Consider the following 9,644-nt stretch of genomic DNA (forward strand, 5'->3'; position numbering starts at 1 on the left):
GCCATTGCAGTAGGATCTAGCCACAGCTAGGATTCAAAGTTCTTTCACAAAGGGACAGAAAGTTACCAGACTTTTTGCCACAAGCTTCTGTGCTGTGACAAAGCGCTGCTTTGACCAGTGTACTGGCCCTGGTCTGAGACCACAAGAGCCAGCCAGTTATGACAAATCAAATATAGCCCCATAATCTAAATCAAGACACGTGGAGAATGATCCCCCTGAGTCACCCAGACCTACTTGTTACATACTTTATTTTTGGATAACTTTAGTGGGTACAGAAAGTGTTTCATTTGCTGGTTTTTCCTCTTCAAATAAGAGTACAAAGAAAGGAACTAAGTGGTATGGTTTTGTTTAACTTACTATGAAGGTTGCATCTAGTATGGATGATGTGATTCCTCAGCTTTGGAGAGCCCATGGCTAATTGGTTGGGATGATGTGTCTCTCTGGACTCCCTAAACTGCCAAAAAGATCTTGGCTCATAATCTGTTGCATAAGAAAATTTTGTTCCAAGGAATACATGTTTATCATTCCAAGATCTTTGTTGCCATTCAGAGTGAGAAAACACAAGTAAATGAGAATGTTGATGTGGAACACAATGTAGTAGAGAGCTTGTTTGCCTTATTTAGGCTTATTTCCTATTTGAGATTTGAGTTATTGTATAAGTGTTTATAATTTGCATTGTAAATATTTTTTTCTTTAATAAATTTATTTAGGGGCTTCCCTGGTGGCGCAGTGGTTGAGAGTCCGCCTGCCGATGCAGGGGACACGGGTTCATGCCCCTGTCCAGGAAGATCCCACATGCCACGGAGCGGCTGGGCCCGTGAGCCATGGCCGCTGAGCCTGCGCGTCTGGAGCCTGTGCTTGGCAACGGAAGAGGCCGCAGCAATGAGAGGCCCGCGTACCGCAAATAAAATAAATAAATAAATATATAAATTTATTTATTTTTGGCTGCATTGGGTCTTCATTGCTGTGCACAGGCTTCTCTAGTTGGCGGCGAGCAGGGGCTACTCTTCGTTGCAGTGTGTGGGCTTCTCATTGCGGTGGCTTCTCTTGTTGTGGAGCACGGGCTCTAGGCACGCAGGCTTCAGTAGTTGTGGCATGTGGGCTCAGTACTTATGGCTCACACGCTCTAGAGCGCAGGCTCAGTAGTTGTGGCGCATGGGCTTAGTTGCTCCGTGGCATGTGGGATCTTCCCAGAGCAGGGCTCGAACCAGTGTCCCCTGCATTGGCAGACGGATTCTTAACCACTGCGCCAGCAGGGAATTCCCTGTAAATCTTCTAAATGTTTCATTTTAGCAAAAGTGTTATTATCCTTGTCCTTAAAAATGATTTCCGTGTTTCTTCACCATCATCTGGTTTTTCCTACCACTCCAAACACATATCCTATAGTTCTTCCATTCACTGCTGCTCAGCCTTCTCCTTGTTCTTGTAAAATGCCAAGATCCTTCTCACCTTAGAGCCTTTGCATTCACTGTTTCCTCTGCCTGCAGTGCTCTCCCTATCACCTTTACATAGCTGGTTCCTTAAATCTCTGTTCAAAATAATTCCTTGGAGAAGCCTTCCCTGACCACCTTGGCTGAAATAACCCATCCCTATCAGTCACTCTCTAGTGCATTGCCTTATGTTATTATCTTTACAGCTCTTATGAATGTCTGAAAAGATCTTGCTCACTTATCTATTAGCTTACAATTTACCTTCTCTAGAATGAAAACCCTGTGAGAATAGGGAGTTTGTCTTGTTCGTTCTTATAGCTCAGCCCTGGAATAGTGTCTGGCATATAGCAGCACTCAATAAATATTTGTTGAATGAATGAACGAAAGGATAGAAGAATTCACCAGCTTTTTCATATTTTGTGACCTTTATCCCGGAGAGTTCATGACTAAATGGCACAAAGGCTAAAGTACGTTCCTTGGTTTTCTTGATAATTTTATCAGTAAATATAAGCCAAATGACTGATGATGTCAGTTGTCTGGCATGGCTGTCTGTGATTGGTCATATCACTAAACAGTTGTTACATCTCCACTTCACTGGAATTATATCACTCAGTGTGAGAGAGCAATCAGATAAGAACACAAATAAAACTTTAATATAAAAAGGAAAGGTTAGATACTGTGATTTAGGATAGATAAAGACTTCTTTTTTTTTTTTTTTTTTTTTTTTGGTTGCAGCTTGCGGGATCTTAGTTCCCTGACTAGGGATGGAACCCATGCCTCCTGCAGTGGAAGCATGGAGTCCTAACCACTGGACTACCAGGAAATTCCCAAGACTTCGTAAAATAAAAATATCTAATTTAAATCAACAGCTAACCTGAATATTATTTGTAGGAAAAAAACCCACTGAAAGCAAAAGGCCCATTCTTTTTCATTTGTAAAATATTGATATGGAAGTTCCAATCAGTTAAAAAGGTAAGAAAAAGAAGTAAATGATATAACTATTTTAAAGTAGAGACAAAATTATCTTTATAGATAACAATTATCTACCAGGAATACTTAAGATAATTTTTTAAAAGGACTAATAATGGAGTTCAGTGAGGTACAGTTAAGAAATTATAAGCAGAAATAGTTATTTAGGAAACATGAAGGAAAAAAATAGCTAAAGAATGTTATAGATATTACTAGACTAGCTACAGTTTTTTTCTTTTCGTAGTGTCCAAACATGGCATTAATCTTAGACTGCAGAATATGACTGTGGATTTTAATATAATATTGTGTTTCCTATGAAAAAGCATAACTTATAACTTGTTCATTCTGCTAACATTTATACTTCTACTCTATTTATAGTTCTGTACCAAGAACTATGTAGAAAATAAAGGTAAAGGAAGAAAACATGGTCCCTGTTCTTGAAGACTTTATAATCATGTTGGAAAGAAATAATGTACACATGTGAAACTACTAGAAAATTTCTTCTGGTAACATTTATTTAGTAAGTACTTATTCAGCATCTGTAATGAAAAGGTCCCTTTGCAAGTTGTATGTGGAACAGTGGGTGGACTTACCATAATTATGATTAGAACTCAATCATTGCCATCTGTGCAAGCCATTAGGGGGAATAAGGCACAAACCTTTATAACCGTAAAGCAATTAAGCTGAACCTTGAAAGAGGAAGGAAGGCTTTCCGTGAATAGAGATAGACCAGATGGCATTCCAAGTGGAGGGCATGACTTTGGGTAAGAAGAGAAAGTGTAGGACATGTTTGTGAACACTGAGCACTCCTGTTTGGCTGGAGCACAGGCAGACAGGAAAGGGAACTGGCAGGTAAGACCAGAAGGAGAGATTGGAGTTCAGGTCTCAGGATGGGGGTCTTGCATTCCTAATTGCAGAGTTTAGATTATAATTTTTGAGCCTTCAAACATTTCCAAATAAGGAAGCAGCCTTACAGCTCAGTTATAGGAATATTTGTCTGATGGCAGCATATGGGTTGGATCGAAGCATGAAGAGACAGAGGACGGAGGGTCTGTTAGGAAGCTTTGGAAAGATAAAAGAACAAATAAAATTTTAACATATAAAGGAAAAGTTAGACATGATTTAGGATAGACAAATACTTCTTTAAAGTATCTACTTTAAACTAACAGCTAACATGATAATTACCAGTAGAAAAAAATACAATACTAAAGGCAAGAAGCCCATTTTTCTCATTTAAAAAATATTGATCTGGAAGTTCTAACCAGACCTGAATTAGTCTGGAGTAGACCTGAGAGACACTGCAGAGGTGATACAGAAGGACTTTGGGACCCAGAACAGTGCCTGGCTTTTAATAGGTATTCAGTAAAAATTCATCAAATGAATGCTTTTCTGTCCTCCCTTTGTAAGTTCTCAGGGGTAAGACCAATTGCCTCTCTCTCTCCCTCTCTCTCTCATTCTCTCTCTTCTTTATTTTTTCCACACTACACCCCCCAGAGTCTGGCATTCAATGAATGCCACCTCCTTAGAGATGTTGGCCTCATTAGAGATGTGTCCTTAATGAATGTCTCTTCATTAGGTATGGGATTAAGAGAGATGGAGGAGTGCAGAAGTATTCAGTTTTGAATTTATTTCAATGTTAGTGGCATGTTTTCTTTCACAAATATTAATAGGGAATTTAGGAGAAGGGGCTGGTTTGGGGGAGATGATTTGTAAACTTTTAAACTGATGCATTTGAAAGACTAGGAGAATTATCTAGATGATGCGACCCAGTAGGTGGTTGAAAATATGAAGATAGAACTCTGTAAATAAGTTGGACTAGGGGTAAAGATCTGGGACTATCTGCATAGAGATGTTAATTGAAACAGTAGGAGTATTTGAGACCACCAGAAAGGAGGTATGCAAAAGGAAGAGAAACTGAGTTGAGGACAAATCTTGGGACATACCCGTGTTTTAAATGAGGCAAAAGAGGAGCCAGCTGAGGAGATAGAAGTAAGTTAGAGTTGGGAGGCAAACTGTATTCCAATTGCTCCACAAAGGAAGAAAATTTTCAAGAGAGTAGTTCACAGCTGCATGAAATTCATTAGGAAGATTAGTGAGGATAGAATTCAAGAAACGCTACATCTGGCAGTTAGAGTGAGCATTTCAGAGTCTGCATATGTGTGGAGGGAGTGTAGAAAACAAAATCAGATTTGAATGGACAAGGTATGAGATAAAGGGAGTAAAGATTACTCTCAAGAAATTTGGTGGGAAAGGAAGGGAGGGGAGAGAAAAGATAGAGGTGTTTGACTAGTTTCTTTGTAGATGCCCCTCCATTAAGTGAATAACTTGCCCAAATTTTCAAACTACACACCAGTGCTGTTTAGCGTCTGTCTATAAAGTCCCGTGATATAGTCTGTGGCCAACGGACTGACCTCCTGGAGCAGCAGCATGGACTGGGTTCCGTGGAAGAAGATGCAGAAGTGTAAATATAAGGACAGCAAGAGATAGCAGGTTGAGAGAAACTACGTATGAAGCAGCATGGGCTTCCCTGGTGGCGCAGTGGTTGAGAGTCCGCCTGCCGATGCAGGGGACGCGGGTTCGTGCCCCGGTCTGGGAGGATCCCACATGCCGCGGAGCGGCTGGGCCCGTGAGCCATGGCCGCTGAGCCTGCGCGTCCAGAGCCTGTGCTCCGCAACGGGAGAGGCCACTGCAGTGAGAGGCCCGCGTACCAAAAAAAAAAAAAAAAAAAAATTGAAGCAGCAAAGAACCATACAAAGAGCAGAGCCAGAAGCAATCAGCTTGGTTCCTTAACATCGCTGACCCCGTGTTCTGTGCCAGGCACTGGGATCTGGTTAAGGGATGAGGCTGGAGGACGAGTATGGTCTCTGCTTCATGGTGGGATGAGTCTGCTAATAGCTTCTAACCTGGAATAGTGAGGGGCTGGAATAGGGAGAGGTGTCCCTAAACTGAATTTAAAGGTTGGCTTTAATGAGTCAGAGGGGGGAAGAGAAAGCAACTTTCAACCTGTGGGACCCACTTGAAGACAACACAAGCACAAGGACTGCCTTCCTGTGGGCCAGCAAAATCCCCTTCTGACTGCAGTGGATGTGGAGGGTTTAAAGGCACATGAGATTACAAAGGTGACCGTGAATAGCTACCCCTCCTTAAAGCCTGAAGAAAATGTTTCTTTTCTGCTTGTTTTTTTCTCTCCCCCACTATTTCTCTGAGTTGAAAGCAGAACTATTCTTCTTTGTCATGGTCACACCACTGGTTAGGAAAAACATTTTCTGCCAAAATAAAAAATAAATACATGTTCACAACCTATGATTTTCACGTGAAAGTCCCTCCCAAGATCAGGCAGTGCTTGGCCATTCACCTTTTTGGAATAGGAAGAAGGAGGAGCTCACCATAGTCATCAGAATCCACCCACTCTTTTACCCACAAACTGCAAGGAGGGTACAACAGCCTCCCCAGATGCCCTGTTATCTTTTGTCATCTTTATCATGAGACCAAGACTGCTCCTTGAAGACCCACGTGATTCAAAGAAGTTGGTTGAACTTTATCCTTCTTAATACCACTTGATATCAGACCCTTTTCTTAAGAGCCATTTCATTTTTAATAATAGGGTTAAGCAAAGTGACTGCTAAGATCCCTTCCAAGTTTAAAGACATTAAGGGCTGGGTGTTAACTAGTGAACTCTCTCGAGGGGCACTATTAGCTTGTTTACTCCACTAAGATAAGTCTAAAATACAGGGAAACAAGGCTTCCAAAGTTCAGGAGAGCATGGTTGTAAGGAAGTGACTATATAATATTCTACCACAGGCCCTATTTCCTCAGGATAAATGAGAAGCAGAGATGTGCACTGAGACTGAGGACTGTGGGTCTAGGCAGTAATTTAGAGGACTCACGGGAGTTCTTTCACCTGTGATATTCCAGAATGACATCCTTGAGCTTAATGCAGTACTTTGCACATCTTGTTTGATTAAAAGTTTACCAATAAACACAAATTTTCAGGAAAGTTCTGAAGGCTTGGAAACTGTGTAGTTAGTATGAGATATTCAGTGAAGAGTGGCAAAGAATCCTGTCATCCAATCAGTCTTTAATATCTGTGAAATGGATGTGCTAACAGCTGCTGTCTAGAAAATCACAACCATTCCAATGAAGGTGCCAGGTTAATGAGTTTTGAAGAATCCACAGCATGACATTTCTATTCAGTATGGATCAGATAACTAACTTTTGGGATTTCTCTGGGGTCATATGGGATTTTTAGTGTATAAACTCAAGGGGTGGATCTAGGAAAAGGCCTAATGTCCAGGAGCAAAAACAACATAGACTTCTTAGGCATCTCAGCATAATCATCTCAACTCTGGAGAAGGGACTAGCTAGGCGGATGTGTGGTTTTGGTCTTCAGTTTTACCCCAAAATTTGTATCACATAAGACTGTAGAGCTCATCTGGCTGGAGTCTCTCCCTTGCTGGCTGGAATGGCACGTTGCAGGAATGGTGGGTGAACCCTCAGGAGGAGCTGAGGGTCCTCCTGAGCCAACAGCTCGCAAAAAAACTAAAGCTTTCAGTTCTGTAACTGCAAGGAATGGCTTGACCACATGAGTGGTCGGAGAAGCAGATCCCTCTCCAGTCAAACCTTCAGATGAGAGCCCAGCCCTGGCTGACCCCTTGGCTGTAGCCTGTGATACCATAAGCAGAGAACCAAGTCAAGCCATGCCCTGACTACTGACTCACAGAAACTGTGAGATAATACATGCATGGTTGGATGCTGCTAAGTCTGCAGTTATGTTGTTACACAGCTATAGAAAACTAATACACATTCCCCCGATGTCTGCTGAACCTCCTCCCTCAGGCCTACATTGACACTAGAGCCTCCCAGGGTATGCCCAAGGGGATTATGGAGAGAGAAATAACGGATGGTGGGGTGGGGAGGGGGCAGGTGAGAGAAGGGAAGCAATAAAGGTTAGTCACCCACTCAACTTTTCTAAAATGGAATGGGTTAGAGCATACTTTTCTGAGGCTGTGGGAACAGCCTTGTCTCACCTCAGGATTACACTGAGCTCCAGGCCATGACTAACTGCTCCTCTGACCCCAGTCTACAGAGGCTTATCTCCATCTACTCACCAACAGAGAATTAGGAACCTAAGATCACCCAGTTCAGGAAAGGCTAATATGTAACACTTACATCACCACTTTCTAATGCAGCACCCATGGCAGACATAACGAATCAATCACGGTCCTTCCAACTGAGCCCCTTCACAGAGGACCATAGAGAAGATGGGATTTACTCAAGGTCACCCAGCAAGTCACTGAATGATCTAAGACAAGAACTCAAAATAATAAAACAAAAAAAAGAAAAACAAAATAAAATAAAATGATTTTTTAAAACTAAAAGATAAGACAAGGAAAAAATTTTTGTATCCAAGACTCAGAAGCAAATGGTGCTGTTGTGCTATGGTGATGAACACCCTGGAGACAGAGAAAGATTTCTTTTGGCATCATTGTTTCTGGCAGCTATGGGCTTATGGCTCAGGTAGGCAGGTTGCTATCAATGAGATGAACCAAAACCATACATTTTGTGAAAAGTGGCCTCTGTTCCTGAGCAGCATCTAGATTCCCTTAGCAGAGGCTAAAGCCAGGAAGAATTCTCACTTTCATTTACAATGGGGCATTTTCTGATTCCTCTACTTTTTTTCTTCCTCCTTTTAAGTTAAGTGTACCACAAAATATTTAGCAAGAGTCAGCCGTAGTGTAGGGACTCAGAGCTCTCACTCACTGTGTGTTACAGTTTCTCACAGGCTCTCTCTCCGTGCTTTACAGAGAAAGCAGGACCAGGGAGAGGGCCTTCCACCCTCCACCCTACCCAGTCACCACTGGAGACCTTACCCCTCCCTGTTCCAGACTACCTGCTGACCTTGTGTTGTTTATTTTCTCCTCCCAATTGGTGCTTGAAGCTTACTTTAATTCAGTTTCACCTGGATACAAATGTTAATGGGACTACAGCCCTATTTCTAGACATGAGAACTTGAATCTTTCACTCTGTCCAGATCTAGAACATAAGAACCAGTGGAGATGTGGCAGGGGAACAGTTTGCTCTGAGTGAAGCTTTCCTTGTTCTCTTAGAAGAAGGTGACTCTTGGGTTTGCTCTGGCCACCTGATCAAGTCTGGAGTTCCAGGGTTTCACCTTGCCACCTATTTCAGTGTGAGCTTGATAAATCCACGTGAATTCTGAGAGATTACCGTATTTCTAAGATACTCAGTTACTACCAGTGTAAAAGGGGGAATAATGTTTCTCCTCTTTTGGGGTTGTTATGAGAATCATGAGCTAAGGTATTGGAAAGTGCCTGACACAGTGCTTCTCAGGAGTTTGACTTTTGTCAGCTTTTCTTTGAGCTTCTGAAAGCACTCTTTCTCCTGAAAAATGCTCAAGGATGCAAGTTCAGAGTGACACATTCTCTTAGTATCATGAGGAATACAGTTAATGGGAAATGACTTCAGTTTACTGCATCTGGTAGTAATCCTGTGATGCCATCGCAAAACAAAAAGCACATGACTACTCGTAAGCTTGTGGTACCTGAAAAAGAAATTGGATTTGACTCAGAAAATCAGGCTGTACAGCTAATCGCTCTGATCCAATAATGCGGCCCTGCAGAATGGCATCATCAGCCCTGGGACACAGAGAGGAGGAGGGAGGGCGAGCAGGGAGAGTAAGCACTCAGGGAAGGGAAGCAGCTGCCCAGTTCTCCAGACACACAAGCCAATTAAAAATTCATAAGGAGATGTTTTATATCCAATGTCTAATACCACTGCTGGGTCACAAGCCGATCTGAGCCAATCAATAGTATTCATCATCCTGAAAAGAACTAGTGATTGCATGTTTATGAGAACTGGGATGTTTTCCAAGCCAAGGCCAGTTTCTGGTTACTTGGAATGTGTCACACTTAGAAATATAGAACTTATTTTGAAAATGGAACCCAAGACCTTTTAAAAAATTATTCAGAGAAGAGGAGGAGAGGTACTTTTCAAATCTAGGGGGAAAATGTTTAAATTCATTTTTAAGTCAACTGAAGGACTAGTTTTTAAATTGAAGCTACTTTTTTGTTTCAATCTTTGGTGGACAATCTTTATATATGATTTCTTTTTACTTAGATCTAGAATTTTTTCTTTTTCTTTTTTTTTTTCTTTGGCTGTGCCATGCATGGCATGCAAGATCTTAGTTCCCCGACCAGGGATTGAACCCGTGCCCCCTGCAGTAGAAGC

Source organism: Physeter macrocephalus, chromosome 4, assembly GCF_002837175.3.
Source record: "Physeter macrocephalus isolate SW-GA chromosome 4, ASM283717v5, whole genome shotgun sequence".
Classification (NCBI taxonomy): Eukaryota; Metazoa; Chordata; class Mammalia; order Artiodactyla; family Physeteridae; genus Physeter; species Physeter macrocephalus.